At 41.5% G+C, this 17,589-nt stretch overlaps 1 non-coding gene across 1 annotated transcript; it reads left to right on the top strand.

Moving 5' to 3' along the window:
• Positions 1-9,674: 9,674 nt before the first annotated feature.
• LOC140274207 (U5 spliceosomal RNA) lies at positions 9,675-9,788 on the top strand. Its single transcript, XR_011908182.1, has one exon. It is a non-coding gene; the product is annotated as a U5 spliceosomal RNA (small nuclear RNA).
• The last annotated feature ends 7,801 nt before the right edge of the window (positions 9,789-17,589 follow it).

Here is a 17,589-nt window from a genome sequence, read left to right as displayed (position 1 = left end):
TCATCAAAAGCAGGAGTGGAAGTGTTCGGCTACAAGAAGGTATGAACGTCCAACCAAAATATGTAAAAAGAAGTTAAGAAAAGGTTCGAATATCCAACCAAACATAATCAAAAGCGGGAGCAGAGCTGTTCGACTGCAAGTAGGTGTGAATGTCAGATCATAATTTGCAAAAAGCTGATGAGAAAGGGTGAGAATGCCCGACTATACATCATCAAAAGCGGGAGCGGAGTTGTTCGGCTGTGAGTAGGTGTGAATCTCCGACCATAATTGCTGAAAAATGTGTTAGAAAAGGTAAAAATGCCGGTCCATACATCATCAAAAGCGAGAGAGGTTGTGTTCGACTGCAAGTAGGTGTGAATGTCCAGCCATAATTACTCACAAACGGGTAAGAAAAGGTAGTAGCCAGACCATATATGATCAAAACAGGGAGCGGAGGTGGTTCAGCTGCAAGAAGGTTTGAATGTCAAACTAAAGTTCAAATATATTAACAAAAGCGGGAGGAGAGGTCTTCGGATGAGAGTGGTTGAAAATTTCCAACCATAATGTATAAAATGCGGTGAAAAAAAAGGTGTGATAGAACACTAAAAGGTGGAGCGGAAGTGTTCGGCTGCAAGAAGGTGTGAATGTCCGACTATATTTGGTGAAAAGCAGGTGAAGCAAGGTCTGAATGCCCAACCTTACATCATCAAAAGCAAGATCAGAGTTGTTTGGCTGCAAGAAGGCCATAGTTTGCCAAAAGCGGGTAAGGTGCGAATGTCCGACTAAATATCAACAAAATTTGGGGCGGAGGTCTTCGGATGCAAGTGGGTGTGAATATCCCACCATACAAGTATGGTGGGTGGAGAGGAAGCTGTGAATAGCCGACCATAGTTTGGAAAAAGCGGGTAAGAAAAGGTTTGAATGCCCGAACATACACCATCAAAAGAGGGAGCGGAGGTGTTCCGCTGTACGAAGGTGTGAATGTCCAACCATACTTGGTAAAAAGCGGGTAAGAAAAGGTTAATATACCCGACTGTACACAATCAATAGCGGGAGCGGATGTGTTCGGCTACAAGAAGGTGTGACAGTCCGACCATGGTTTGTAAAAAGCCGGTAAGAAAAGGTGCGAATGTCCGACAATGTATGATCAAAAGAGAGAGCGGAGGTTTTCGGATACACGAAAGTTTGAATGTCCTACCATAGTTTGTAAATAGCGGGTAAGAAAAGGTTCAAATGCCCGACTATACACCATAAAAAGCGGGAGCGGAGGTGTTCCGCTGTAAGACGGTGTGAATGTCCGACCATAGTTGGTAAAAAGCGGGTAAGAAAAGGTTAAGATACCCGACTGTACAAAATCAATAGCGAGAGCGGAGTTGTTCGGCTACAAGACGGTGTGAAAGTACGACCATGGTTTGTAAAAAGCAGTTAAGAAAAGGTTCGAATATCCAACCAAACATAATCAAAAGCGGGAGCAGATCTGTTCGACTGCAAGTAGGTTTGAATGTCCAGCCATAATTAATCACAAACGGGGGAAGAAAAGGTAGTATTGCCAGACCATACATGATCAAAACAGGGAGCGGAGGTTCAGCTGCAAGGTGTGAATGTCTGACTATAGTTTGTGAAAAGCGGGTAAGACAAGGTGCGAATGCCCGACAATGTATGATCAAAAGAGAGAGCGGAGGTGTTCGGCTGCAAGGTCTGAATGTCCAACCATAATTTGTAAAAACCGGGTAAGAAAAGGCTCGAAAGCCCGACTATACATCATCAAAAGCGGGAGCGGAGGTGTTCAGCTGCAAGAAGGTGTGAATGTTCGACTAAAGTTTGTAAAAAGCTGGTAAGACAAGGAGCGATGTCCCGACATTGTATGATCAAAAGCGGGAGCGGAGGTGTCCAGCTGTGAGTAGGTGTGAATGTCCGACCATAATTGCTGAAAAATGTGTTAGAAAAGGTAAGAATACTGGACCATACATCATCAAAAGCGGGAGAGGTGGTGTTCGGCTGCAAGAAGGTGTGAAAGTCCAACAATGGTTTGTAAAAAGCGGGTAATAAAAGGTTCGAATGCCCGAATATACATCATCAAAAGCGGAAGCGGAGGTGTTCGGATGCAAGAAGGTGTGAACGTCCGACCAAAGTTTGTAAAAAGCAGTGAAAAGCGAGAAAAAGCTTTTCGTGAGTTTTGCATGATTTGGGATTTTGCTTATAAAATGCATTACTTCACTCAAACTATGTTAAAACTGATTTGTCCTTCATATTTACCATGTCTAGAAAGATTTAAACAAAAAAACAACGTTGTACTTTGCAGTAAAAGAAAGAGCAAATCTAAAGTTTCAGGAATCCGAGTATAAGCCTGCTTTCATGAGTTCTGCACGATTTCGGATTTTGCTATAAAATGAATTGCTTTGCTCAAACCAAGTTAAAACTGCTTTGTCCTTCCATATTCATCAATGTCTAGATCGACTTCAACAAAGAAAAACATTGGACTTTGCAGTAGAAGAAGTTGAAATCCATCTACACATTGATAAATACGAAGGACAAAGCAGTTCCCACTTGCCCATAAGAAAATAAGCTTATTCTCGGATTCCTGATCCTTCAGTTTTGCTCTTTCTTCTACTGCAAAATACAATGTTGTTCTTTGTTGAAGTCGATCTAGACATTGATAAATATGAATGAAAAAGCAGTTTTAACTTGGTTTGAGTGAATGAATTCATTTTATACATAAAATCCGAAATCGTGCAGTACTCATGAAAATAAGCTTATTCTCGGATTCCTAAAACTTTTGATTGGCTCTTTCTTTTACTGCAAAGTACAACGTTGTTTTTTTGTTTAAATCTATCGAGACATTGATAAATATGAAGGTAAAAGCCGTTTTAACATAGTTTGAGTGAAGGAATTGATTTTATAGATAAAATCCCAAATCATGCAGAACTCCTCAAAAGGGGCGTATGGCTTAATCACAAGTGTGGCTCTTTCTCATTCAGGGTAGTATGAGGAAGTTTATGCTTGAAATATATGTAGAAATGGGTACATATGAAGGACAAAGCAGTGTTAACTTAGTTTGAGTGAAGGAATTAATTTTATACATAAAATCCCAAATCATGCAGAACGTATGAAAAGAAGCTTATTCTCGGATTCCTGATCCTTCAGTTTTGCTCTTTCTTCTACTGCAAAATACAATGTTGTTCTTTGTTGAAGTCGATCTAGACATTAATAAATATGAAGGAAAAAGCAGTTTTAACTTGGTTTGAGTGAATGAATTCATTTTATACATAAAATCCGAAATCGTGCAGAACTCATGAAAATAAGCTTATTCTCGGATTCCTAAAACTTTTGATTTGCTCTTTCTTTTATTGCAAAGTACAACGTTGTTTTTTTGTTTAAATCTATCGAGACATTGATAAATATGAAGGTAAAAGCCGTTTTAACATAGTTTGAGTGAAGGAATTAATTTTATAGATAAAATCCCAAACCATGCAGAACTCCTCAAAAGGGGCGTATGGCTTAATCACAAGTGTTGCTCTTTCTCATTCAGGGCAGTATGAGGAAGTTTATGCTTGAAATATATGTAGAAATGGGTACATATGAATGACAAAGCAGTGTTAACTTAGTTTGCGTGAAGGAATTCATTTTATACATAAAATCCGAAATCGTGCAGAACTCATGAAAATAAGCTTATTCTCGGATTCCTAAAACTTTTGATTTGCACTTTCTTTTACTGCAAAGTACAACGTTGTTTTTTGTTGAAATCTATCTAGACATTGATAAATACCAGTCGAAACTCTGCTGCCGCTTTTGATAATTTATGGTTGGGCATTCTTACCTTTTCTTACCCGCTTTTTACAAATTATGATCTTACATTCACACCTACTTGCAGTCGAACACCTTCTCATCCACTTATGATCATGTGCGGTTGGGCTTTCGCACCTTTTCTTACCCATTTTTCAGTAATTATGGGTGGACATTCAGACCTTCTTGCAGCCGAAAACCTCCACTCCTCTTTTGATCATACATTGTCGGGAATTCACACCTTGTCTTACCCGCTTTTTACAAACTTTAGTCGGACATTCAAACCTTCTTGCAGCTGAACCACCTCCGCTCCCTGTTTTGATCATATATGGTCTGGCAATAGTACCCTTTCTTACCCGTTTGTGAGTAATTATGGCTGGACATTCACACCTACTTGCAGCCGAACACAACCTCTCCCGCTTTTGGTGATATATGGTCCGGCATTCTTACCTTTTCTAACACATTTTTCAGCAATTATGGTTGTAGAATCACACCTACTCACAGCCGAACAACTCCGCTCCCACATTTGATAGTGTATAGTTGGGCATTCTCACCCTTTCTCAACAGCTTTTTGCAAATTATGATCTGATATTCCCACCTACTTGCAGTCGAACAGCTCTGCTCCCGCTTTTGATTATGTTTGGTTGGATATTCGAACATTTTCTTAACTGCTTTTTACAAACTTTGGTCGGACGTTCACACCGTCTTGCAGCCGAACACCTCCGCTTCCGCTTTTGATGGTATATAGTCGGGCATTCGAGCCTTTTCTTACCCGCCTATTACTTACTATGGTTGGACATTCAAACCTTCTTGTAGCCGAACACATCCGCTCCTGCTTTTGATGATGTATTATTTGGCATTTGCACCTTTTCTTACCCATTTTTCATTAATTTTTGGTCGGACATTCAGACCTTCTTGCACCTGAACACCTCTGCTCCCGCTTTTGATGGTGTATAGTCGGGCTTTCGAGCCTTTTCTTCCCCGATTTTTACAAATTGTGGTTGGACATTCAGACCTTGCAGCCGAAAACCTCCGCTCCCTCTTTTGATCATACATTGTCGGGCATTCGCCCCTTGTCTTACACGGTTTTTACAAACTTTAGTCAGACATTCACACCTTGCAGCTGAACCACCTCCATTCCCTGTTTTGATCATGTGTGGTCTGGAAATACTACCTTTTCTTCCCCCGTTTGTGAGTGATTATGGCTGGACATTCACACCTACTTGCAGCCGAAAAACCACCTCTCCCGCTTTTGATGATGTATTGTCCGGCATTCTAGTCTTTTCTATCACATTTTTCAGCAATTATGATCTGACATTCACACCTACTTGCAGTCGAACAGCTCTGCTCCCGCTTTTGATTATGTTCGGTTGGATATTCAAACCTTTTCTTAACTGCTTTTTACAAACTTTGGTCGGACGTTCACACCTTCTTGCAGCCGAACACCTCCGCTTCCGCTTTTGATGGTATATATTCGGGTATTCGAACCTTTTCTTACCCGCTTTTTACAAACCATGGTTTGTAAAACCATCTTGTAGCTGAACAACTCCACTCCTGCTTTTGATGATTTATGGTTGGACATTCGCATCTTTTCCTACCCATTTTTCAGTAATTATGGGTGGATATTCACATCTTCTTGCAGCTGAACACCTCCTCTCCCGCTAATGATCATGTAAGGTTTGATATTCGAAAATTTTCTTTCATGTTTTAAAGCAATTATTAATGGACATTCACACCTACTTGCAGCCGAACACAACCTCTCTCGCTTTTGATGATGTATGGACCGGCATTCTTACCTTTTCTAACACATTTTCAGCAATTATGGTCGGAGATTCACACCTACTCACAGCCGAACAACTCCGCTCCCGCATTTGATGGTGTATAGTCGGGCATTCTCACCCTTTCTCATCAGCTTTTTGCAAATTATGATCTGATATTCACACCTACTTGCAGTCGAACAGCTCTGCTCCCGCTTTTGATTATGTTTGGTTAGATATTCGAACCTTTTCTTAACTGCTTTTTACAAACTTTGGTCGGACGTTCACAATATCTTGCAGCCGAACACCTCCGCTTCCGCTTTTGATGGTGTATAGTCGGGCATTCGAGCCTTTTCTTACCCACCTATTACTTACTATGGTTGGACATTCAAACCTTCTTGTAGCCGAACACATCCGCTCCTGCTTTTGATGATGTATGATTTGGCATTCGCACCTTTTCTTACCCATTTTTCAGTAATTATTGGTCGGACATTCAGACCTGCTTGTACCTGAACACCTCTGCTCCCGCTTTTGATGGTGTATAGTCGGGCTTTCGAGCCTTTTCTTCCCCGATTTTTACAAATTATGGTTGGACATTCAGACCTTGCAGCCGAAAACCTCCGCTCCCTCTTTTGATCATACATTGTCGGGCATTCGCCCCTTGTCTTACACGGTTTTTACAAACTTTAGTCAGACATTCACACCTTGCAGCTGAACCACCTCCATTCCCTGTTTTGATCATGTGTGGTCTGGAAATACTACCTTTTCTTCCCCCGTTTGTGAGTAATTATGGCTGGACATTCACACCTACTTGCAGCCGAAAAACCACCTCTCCCGCTTTTGATGATGTATTGTCCGGCATTCTAGTCTTTTCTATCACATTTTTCAGCAATTATGATCTGACATTCACACCTACTTGCAGTCGAACAGCTCTGCTCCCGCTTTTGATTATGTTCGGTTGGATATTCAAACCTTTTCTTAACTGCTTTTTACAATATTTGGTCGGACGTTCACACCTTCTTGCAGCCGAACACCCCCACTTCCGCTTTTGATGGTATATATTCGGGTATTCGAACCTTCTCTTACCCGCTTTTTACAAACCATGGTTGGACTTTCATACCTTCTTGTAGCTGAACAACTCCACTCCTGCTTTTGATGATTTATGGTTGGACATTCGGATCTTTTCCTACCCATTTTTCAGTAATTATGGGTGGATATTCACATCTTCTTGCAGCTGAACACCTCCTCTCCCGCTAATGATCATGTAAGGTTTGATATTCGAAAATTTTCTTTCATGTTTTAAAGCAATTATTAATGGACATTCACACCTACTTGCAGCCGAACACCACCTCTCCCGCTTTTGATGATGTATGGACCGGCATTCTTACCTTTTCTAACACATTTTTCAGCAATTATGGTTGGAGAATCACACCTACTCACAGCCGAAAAACTCCGCTACCGCATTTGATGGTGTATAGTCGGGATTTCTCACCCTTTCTCATCAGCTTTTTGCAAATTATTCTCTGACATTCACACCTACTTGCAGTCGAACAGCTCTGCTCCCGCTTTTGATTATGTTTGGTTAGATATTCGAACCTTTTCTTAACTGCTTTTTTACAAACTTTGGTCGGACGTTCACACCTTCTTGCAGCCGAACACCTCCGCTCCCTCTTTTGTTGGTGTATGTTCGGGCATTCGAACCTTTTCTTACCCGCTTTTTACAAACCATGGTCGGACTGTCACACCTTCTTGTAGCCGAACACATCCGCTCCCGCTATTGATTGTGTACAGTCGGGTATTTTAACCTTTTCTTACCCGCTTTTTACCAACTATGGTCGGACATTCACACCTTCGTACAGCGGAACACCTCCGCTCCCTCTTTTGATGGTGTATGTTCGGGTATTCAAACCTTTTCTTACCCGCTTTTTCCAAACTATGGTCGGCTATTCACAGCTTCCTCTCCACCATACTTGTATGGTTGGATATTCACACCCACTTGCATCCGAAGACCTCCGCCCCAAATTTTGTTGATATTTAGTCGGACATTCGCACCTTACCCGCTTTTGGCAAACTATGGCCTTCTTGCAGCCAAACACCTCTGATCTCGCTTTTGATGATGTAAGGTTGGGCATTCAGACCTTGCTTCACCTGCTTTTCACCAAATATAGTCGGATATTCACACCTTCTTGCAGCCGAACACTTCCGCTCCACCTTTTAGTGTTCTATCACACCTTTTTTTCACCGCATTTTATACATTATGGTTGGAAATTTTCAACCACTCTCATCCGAAGACCTCTCCTCCCGCTTTCTTTAATATATTTGAACTTTAGTCGGACATTCAAACCTTCTTGCAGCTGAACCACCTCCGCTCCCTGTTTTGATCATATATGGTCTGGCAATACTACCTTTTCTTACCCGTTTGTGAGTAATTATGGCTGGACATTCACACCTACTTGCAGCCGAACACAACCTCTCTCGCTTTTGATGATGTATGGACCAGCATTTTTACCTATTCTAACACATTTTTCAGCAATTATGGTCGGAGATTCACACCTACTCACAGCCGAACAACTCCGCTCCCGCATTTGATGATGTATAGTCGGGCATTCTCACCCTTTCTCATCAGCTTTTTGAAAATTATGATCTGACATTCACACCTACTTCCAGTCGAACAGCTCTGCTCCCGCTTTTGATTATGTTTGGTTAGATATTCGAACCTTTTCTTAACTGCGTTTTACAAACTTTGGTTGGACGTTCACAATATCTTGCAGCCGAACACCTCCGCTTCCGCTTTTGATGGTGTATATTCGGGCATACGAACCTTTTCTTACCCGCTTTTTACAAACCAAGGTCGGACTTTCACACCTTCTCTTAGCTGAACAACTCCGCTCCCTCTTTTGATTGTGTACAGTCGGGTAATTTAACCTTTTCTTACCCGCTTTTTACCATCTATGGTCGGACATTCACACCGTCTTACAGCGGAACACCTCCGCTCCCTCTTTTGATGATGTATGGTTAGGCATTCGCACCTTCTCTCACCCGCCTTTTACTATGGTCGGCCATTCACAGCTTCCTCTCCACCATACTTGTATGGTGGGATATTCACACCCACCTTCATCCGAAGACCTCCGCTTCCGCTTTTGATGGGAACTGACAACATAAGAAGTCCGGACATACTTTGATAGTATATGAATAAGTGGGTAGCTACTGACAAGCATTAAGCATGTCACACAGCCCAAACATATAACATTTCAGGACACACCACACAGTTAACAACCACAGTGAAGCGTGTCAAAGCCCAAACATGTAACATTCAACAGGACACTTACACAACACATTCAAATCAAACAGTCAGACAACATACAAGAACATATACCCCAGCCGGCATTGCTCCCTGCCTATTTTCGTACAGCACACTATGTGTGCGCACACCTTTATTCACAAACTCTTCAACTTATACTCTTTTACCGAAGTTGCTACAGCTCGATTGGCCGAATACCCTTTGATCCTATTTCGGTGAATTTGACATCTGCCTTACATATAACAGATTAGCGGTTTAGCAGTTTTAATTTAGTTTGAGTGAAGGAATTCATTTTATAGCAAAATCCGAAATCGTGAAGAACTCATGAAAGTAAGCCTATTCTCGGATTCCTGAAACTTTAGATTTGCTCTTTCTTTTACTGCAAAGTACACGTTGTTTTTTTTGTTTAAATCTTTCTAGACATGGTAAATATTAAGGACAAAGCAGTTTTCACATAGTTTGAGTGAAGGAATTCATTTTATAGATAAAATCCCAAGAGTCTGATGGGAAAAGAGAGTGAATGCGAAGTAGACTTTAACACGGCTATGGGAGCGAGCCGAGTGTGGGCTAACCAGGAGAATTGCTTGAAAGAAATGCGACCCCGAATGAGCGGTCAGAACAAAGCCTCAATACGGGATTCTCGTGGTGTTTTTGTTGCTGCCTTGTCTTTTGCACAGAGTAAAAGACATGGCAGCCATCGAATAGGGCCCGATTGTTCCTACTTGGTCAGCCGAGGAGCAAGGGGGGGGGGGGGGGGGGGGGGGGGGCAAGTGTCTCAACCAAGCAAAGCTCACCATGGGGAAGGTGGCTATGCCAACAAGCCTGATGCCCTGCTCCCGCAGTGACGGATAATCGTACTCTGGTTTCTCTTCATAACGTACAAGTCTTTCGCCTTTTACTAAAGATTTCTGTGGAGAGCAGCACTAATGAGTTGTTTCTATTTTTGGCAGGCTTTACCTTTGCGGGTGAAGCCCTTTCTGTCTGTGCAAAAGAAATCTTGTTACTGTGCAGAGTGACTTCTCTGAGTAGAGTCGCCTTACTTGTTGCGACTGTGCCGATGTTCGAAGCTGGAGTGCAAAGTTGTTGCTTGAATGGTGCTTGCTGGAGCGTGCGGGAGTGCAAAGTTATACCATTTAAAAGGGCTGAAGAGTGCTCAGTGCAGCGGGTGGGCGACACTCTGGCCACCTTGAAAACCGAGGTTACATCCACTACCAGGGGCAGCCCAAGTTCTGCCGCAAGTGTGGTGAGCATGGGCACCTGGTTGAGGCTTGTACCAAGGTGTTATGTGGGAAGAGCAGAGAAATTGGGCAAACTTTTGGAGAGTGTCCAAATGGCAGGAAATGTAATCTCTGTGGAGAATTAAATCACCTCTTCAGAGATTGCCCTAAATCTTTTGCCAACAAATTAAAGACGGTAAAGCCACAGTCAAGCCAACAAAGAGAAGGACCAAAGGTGGCAGTTGGTGAACAAAGTGAAGAGGTTGACCCAATAAATTCAAACTTCCCGCCAAAAGCTTGGATTGGAAGTGAGGAGCAAAAAGGGGAGGGGCCTGTAGAGGCCTCACCACTCAGTGTTGAAGTCTGTGAGAATTCACAGGCAGAGGGTGGAGCTACGCTAAATGAGGAGGAAGAGCAGACAGGTGAGTCTAGTGAAGATACTCACCTCCCCGAAGGTCAACAGAAGGTCAATTTGTTGATAGGCATTCATTTATTTCTTCACTTCTGATGAAGTTTCAACAATAAACAACAAACTTTGTATTATTAGAAAGAACCAGAATCATTCTTCAGGAATCCGAAAATAAGCTCTATTTTATGAGTTATGCACGAATTCGGATTCTCCTATAAAACGAATTCATTAACTCAAACCAAGTTAAGACTGCTTTGTCCTTCATATTTATTCATGTCTAATCAAGTTTCAACGATAAACAACGTTGTACTTTGTAGAATGAGAAAGAACTTCTTCAGCAATAAGCATCTCTCGACATATGACGAAGTACAGATTTTGCTATAAAATTAATTCCTTCTATCAGCCTGACTTAAAACTGTTTGTCCTCCTTATTTATCCACTTCAAATCAAGTTTCAACAAATAAAAAAAAGTTGTAGTTTGAGAAAGTACAACTTAATCTTCAGCAATCAGTATAAAAAGAGGTGCAAATGCCAACCATACATACCTACAAGGTGGAGCGGAAGTATTCAGCTGCAAGTAGGTGTGAATGTTCGACTATAATTTGTAAAAAGCGGGTAAGAAAAGGTTCGAATGCCCGACTATATATTAACAAAAGCGGGAGGAGAGGTCTTCGGATGAGAGTGGGTGAGAATTTCCAACCATAATCTATAAAATACGGTGAAAAAAAATATGTGAATGCCTCATAGAACACTAAAAGCGGAAGTGTTCGGCTGCAAGAAGGTGTGAATGTCCGACTATATTTGGTGAAAAGCAGGTGAAGCAAGGTCTGAATGCCCAACCTTATATCATCAAAAGCGAGATCAGAGGTGTTTGGCTGCAAGAAGGCCATAGTTTTCCAAAAGCGGGTAAGGTGCGAATGTCCGACTAAATATCAACAAAATTTGGGGCGGAGGTCTTCGGATGCAAGTGGGTGTGAATATCCCACCATACAAGTATGGTGGAGAGGAAGCTGTAAATAGCCGAGCATAGTTTGGAAAAAGCGGGTAAGAAAAGGTTTGAATGCCCGAACATACACCATCAAAAGAGGGAAGCGGAGGTGTTCCGCTGTACGAAGGTGTGAATGTCCGACCATACTTGGTAAAAAGCGGGTAAGAAAAGGTTAAAATACCCGACTGTACACAATCAATAGCGGGAGCGGATGTGTTCGGCTACAAGAAGATGTGAAAGTCCGACCATGGTTTGTAAAAAGCGGGTAAGAAAAGGTGCGAATGTCCGACAATGTATGATCAAAAGAGAGAGCGGAGGTTTTCGGATACAAGAAGGTTTGAATGTCCCACCATAGTTTGTAAAAAGCGGGTAAGAAAAGGTTCGAATGCCCGACTCTACACCATCAAAAGCGGGAATAGAGGTGTTCCGCTGTAAGACGGTGTGAATGTCCGACCATAGTTGGTAAAAAGCGGGTAAGAAAAGGTTAAAATACCCGACTGTACACAATCAATAGCGGGAGCGGAGTTGTTCGGCTACAAGACGGTGTGAAAGTACGACCATGGTTTGTAAAAAGCAGTTAAGAAAAGGTTCGAATATCCAACCAAACATAATCAAAAGCGGGAGCAGAGCTGTTCGACTGCAAGTAGGTGTGAATGTCCAGCCATAATTACTCACAAACGGGGGAAGAAAAGGTAGTATTGCCAGACCATACATGATCAAAACAGGGAGCGGAGGTTCAGCTGCAAGGTGTGAATGTCTGACTATAGTTTGTAAAAAGCGGGTAAGACAAGGTGCGAATGCCTGACAATGTATGATCAAAAGAGAGAGCGGAGGTGTTCGGCTGCAAGGTCTGAATGTCCAACCATAATTTGTAAAAACCGGGTAAGAAAAGGCTCGAAAGCCCGACTATACATCATCAAAAGCGGGAGCGGAGGTGTTCAGCTGCAAGAAGGTGTGAATGTTCGACTAAAGTTTGTAAAAAGCTGGTAAGACAAGGAGCGATGTCCCGACATTGTATGATCAAAAGCGGGAGCGGAGGTGTCCAGCTGTGAGTAGGTGTGAATGTCCGACCATAATTGCTGAAAAATGTGTTAGAAAAGGTAAGAATACTGGACCATACATCATCAAAAGCGGGAGAGGTGGTGTTCGGCTGCAAGAAGGTGTGAAAGTCCAACAATGGTTTGTAAAAAGCGGGTAAGAAAAGGTTAAAATACCCGACTGTACACAATCAATAGCGGGAGCGGATGTGTTCGGCTACAAGAAGATGTGAAAGTCCGACCATGGTTTGTAAAAAGCGGGTAAGAAAAGGTGCGAATGTCCGACAATGTATGATCAAAAGAGAGAGCGGAGGTTTTCGGATACAAGAAGGTTTGAATGTCCCACCATAGTTTGTAAAAAGCGGGTAAGAAAAGGTTCGAATGCCCGACTATACACCATCAAAAGCGGGAGCAGAGGTGTTCCGCTGTAAGACGTTGTGAATGTCCGACCATAGTTGGTAAAAAGCGGGTAAGAAAAGGTTAAAATACCCGACTGTACACAATCAATAGCGGGAGCGGAGTTGTACGGCTACAAGAAGGTGTGAAAGTCCGACCATGGTTTGTAAAAACCGGGAAGAAAAGGCTCGAAAGCCCGACTATACACCATCAAAAAGAAGGTTTGAATGTCCATCAATAATTGCTTTAAAACAAGAAAGTAAATTTTCGAATATCAAACCGCACATGATCATAAGCGGTAGAGGAGGTGTTCGGCTGCAAGAAGGTGTGAATGTCCACCCATAATTCATGAAAAATGGGTAAAAAAAAAGGTGCGAATGCCTAACAATACATTATCAAAAGCAGGTGTGAATGTCAGATCATAATTTGTAAAAAGCTGATGAGAAAGGGTGAGAATGCCCAACTATACACCATCAAATGCGGGAGCGGAGGTGTTCGGCTCTGAGTAGGTGTGAATGTCCGACCATAATTGCTGAAGAATGTGTTAGAAAAGGTAAGAATGCTGGACCATACATCATCAAAAGCGGGAGAGGTGGTGTTCGGCTGCAAAAAGGTGTGACTGTTCGACTAAAGTTTGTAAAAAGTGGGTAAGACAAGGTGCGAATGCCTGACAATGTATGATCAAAAGCGGGAGCGGAGGTGTTCAGCTGCAAGAAGGTCTACATGTCCATCAATAATTGCTAGAAAACATGAAAGAAACTTTTCGAAAATCAAACCGCACATGATCATAAGTGGGATAGGAGGTGTTCAGCTGCAAGGTGTGAATATCCACCCATAATTCCTGAAAAATGGGCAAAAAAATGGTGTGAATGCCCAACCATACATCATCAAAAGCAGGAGTGGAAGTGTTCGGCTACAAGAAGGTGTGAACGTCCAACCAAAATATGTAAAAAGAAGTTAAGAAAAGGTTCGAATATCCAACCAAACATAATCAAAAGCGGGAGCAGAGCTGTTCGACTGCAAGTAGGTGTGAATGTCAGATCATAATTTGCAAAAAGCTGATGAGAAAGGGTGAGAATGCCCGACTATACATCATCAAATGCGGGAGCGGAGTTGTTCGGCTGTGAGTAGGTGTGAATCTCCGACCATAATTGCTGAAAAATGTGTTAGAAAAGGTAAAAATGCCGGTCCATACATCATCAAAAGCGAGAGAGGTTGTGTTCGACTGCAAGTAGGTGTGAATGTCCAGCCATAATTACTCACAAACGGGTAAGAAAAGGTAGTAGCCAGACCATATATGATCAAAACAGGGAGCGGAGGTGGTTCAGCTGCAAGAAGGTTTGAATGTCAAACTAAAGTTCAAATATATTAACAAAAGCGGGAGGAGAGGTCTTCGGATGAGAGTGGTTGAAAATTTCCAACCATAATGTATAAAATGCGGTGAAAAAAAAGGTGTGATAGAACACTAAAAGGTGGAGCGGAAGTGTTCGGCTGCAAGAAGGTGTGAATGTCCGACTATATTTGGTGAAAAGCAGGTGAAGCAAGGTCTGAATGCCCAACCTTACATCATCAAAAGCAAGATCAGAGTTGTTTGGCTGCAAGAAGGCCATAGTTTGCCAAAAGCGGGTAAGGTGCGAATGTCCGACTAAATATCAACAAAATTTGGGGCGGAGGTCTTCGGATGCAAGTGGGTGTGAATATCCCACCATACAAGTATGGTGGGTGGAGAGGAAGCTGTGAATAGCCGACCATAGTTTGGAAAAAGCGGGTAAGAAAAGGTTTGAATGCCCGAACATACACCATCAAAAGAGGGAGCGGAGGTGTTCCGCTGTACGAAGGTGTGAATGTCCAACCATACTTGGTAAAAAGCGGGTAAGAAAAGGTTAATATACCCGACTGTACACAATCAATAGCGGGAGCGGATGTGTTCGGCTACAAGAAGGTGTGACAGTCCGACCATGGTTTGTAAAAAGCTGGTAAGAAAAGGTGCGAATGTCCGACAATGTATGATCAAAAGAGAGAGCGGAGGTTTTCGGATACACGAAAGTTTGAATGTCCTACCATAGTTTGTAAATAGCGGGTAAGAAAAGGTTCAAATGCCCGACTATACACCATAAAAAGCGGGAGCGGAGGTGTTCCGCTGTAAGACGGTGTGAATGTCCGACCATAGTTGGTAAAAAGCGGGTAAGAAAAGGTTAAAATACCCAACTGTAAAAAATCAATAGCGAGAGCGGAGTTGTTCGGCTACAAGAAGGTGTGAAAGTACGACCATGGTTTGTAAAAAGCAGTTAAGAAAAGGTTCGAATATCCAACCAAACATAATCAAAAGCGGGAGCAGATCTGTTCGACTGCAAGTAGGTTTGAATGTCCAGCCATAATTAATCACAAACGGGGGAAGAAAAGGTAGTATTGCCAGACCATACATGATCAAAACAGGGAGCGGAGGTTCAGCTGCAAGGTGTGAATGTCTGACTATTGTTTGTAAAAAGCGGGTAAGACAAGGTGCGAATGCCCGACAATGTATGATCAAAAGAGAGAGCGGAGGTGTTCGGCTGCAAGGTCTGAATGTCCAACCATAATTTGTAAAAACCGGGTAAGAAAAGGCTCGAAAGCCCGACTATACATCATCAAAAGCGGGAGCGGAGGTGTTCAGCTGCAAGAAGGTGTGAATGTTCGACTAAAGTTTGTAAAAAGCTGGTAAGACAAGGAGCGATGTCCCGACATTGTTTGATCAAAAGCGGGAGCGGAGGTGTCCAGCTGTGAGTAGGTGTGAATGTCCGACCATAATTGCTGAAAAATGTGTTAGAAAAGGTAAGAATACTGGACCATACATCATCAAAAGCGGGAGAGGTGGTGTTCGGATGCAAGAAGGTGTGAAAGTCCAACAATGGTTTGTAAAAAGCGGGTAATAAAAGGTTCGAATGCCCGAATATACATCATCAAAAGCGGAAGCGGAGGTGTTCGGATGCAAGAAGGTGTGAACGTCCGACCAAAGTTTGTAAAAAGCAGTGAAAAGCGAGAAAAAGCTTTTCGTGAGTTTTGCATGATTTGGGATTTTGCTTATAAAATGCATTACTTCGCTCAAACTATGTTAAAACTGATTTGTCCTTCATATTTACCATGTCTAGAAAGATTTAAACAAAAAAACAACGTTGTACTTTGCAGTAAAAGAAAGAGCAAATCTAAAGTTTCAGGAATCCGAGTATAAGCCTGCTTTCATGAGTTCTGCACGATTTCGGATTTTGCTATAAAATGAATTGCTTTGCTCAAACCAAGTTAAAACTGCTTTGTCCTTCCATATTCATCAATGTCTAGATCGACTTCAACAAAGAAAAACATTGGACTTTGCAGTAGAAGAAGTTGAAATCCATCTACACATTGATAAATACGAAGGACAAAGCAGTTCCCACTTGCCCATAAGAAAATAAGCTTATTCTCGGATTCCTGATCCTTCAGTTTTGCTCTTTCTTCTACTGCAAAATACAATGTTGTTCTTTGTTGAAGTCGATCTAGACATTGATAAATATGAATGAAAAAGCAGTTTTAACTTGGTTTGAGTGAATGAATTCATTTTATACATAAAATCCGAAATCGTGCAGAACTCATGAAAATAAGCTTATTCTCGGATTCCTAAAACTTTTGATTGGCTCTTTCTTTTACTGCAAAGTACAACGTTGTTTTTTTTGTTTAAATCTATCGAGACATTGATAAATATGAAGGTAAAAGCCGTTTTAACATAGTTTGAGTGAAGGAATTGATTTTATAGATAAAATCCCAAATCATGCAGAACTCCTCAAAAGGGGTGTATGGCTTAATCACAAGTGTGGCTCTTTCTCATTCAGGGTAGTATGAGGAAGTTTATGCTTGAAATATATGTAGAAATGGGTACATATGAAGGACAAAGCAGTGTTAACTTAGTTTGAGTGAAGGAATTAATTTTATACATAAAATCCCAAATCATGCAGAACGTATGAAAAGAAGCTTATTCTCGGATTCCTGATCCTTCAGTTTTGCTCTTTCTTCTACTGCAAAATACAATGTTGTTCTTTGTTGAAGTCGATCTAGACATTGATAAATATGAATGAAAAAGCAGTTTTAACTTGGTTTGAGTGAATGAATTCATTTTATACATAAAATCCGAAATCGTGCAGAACTCATGAAAATAAGCTTATTCTCGGATTCCTAAAACTTTTGATTTGCTCTTTCTTTTATTGCAAAGTACAACGTTGTTTTTTTGTTTAAATCTATCGAGACATTGATAAATATGAAGGTAAAAGCCGTTTTAACATAGTTTGAGTGAAGGAATTAATTTTATAGATAAAATCCCAAACCATGCAGAACTCCTCAAAAGGGGCGTATGGCTTAATCACAAGTGTTGCTCTTTCTCATTCAGGGTAGTATGAGGAAGTTTATGCTTGAAATATATGTAGAAATGGGTACATATGAATGACAAAGCAGTGTTAACTTAGTTTGCGTGAAGGAATTCATTTTATACATAAAATCCGAAATCGTGCAGAACTCATGAAAATAAGCTTATTCTCGGATTCCTAAAACTTTTGATTTGCACTTTCTTTTACTGCAAAGTACAACGTTGTTTTTTGTTGAAATCTATCTAGACATTGATAAATACCAGTCGAAACTCTGCTGCCGCTTTTGATAATTTATGGTTGGGCATTCTTACCTTTTCTTACCCGCTTTTTACAAATTATGATCTTACATTCA

Source organism: Leuresthes tenuis, unplaced genomic scaffold (genome assembly GCF_036924035.1).
Source record: "Leuresthes tenuis unplaced genomic scaffold, fLeuTen1.0.hap1 SCAF_17, whole genome shotgun sequence".
NCBI classification, from domain to species: Eukaryota; Metazoa; Chordata; class Actinopteri; order Atheriniformes; family Atherinopsidae; genus Leuresthes; species Leuresthes tenuis.
Note: the sequence above shows the minus strand (reverse complement) of the source record. Positions and strands in the feature narration are given on the sequence as shown.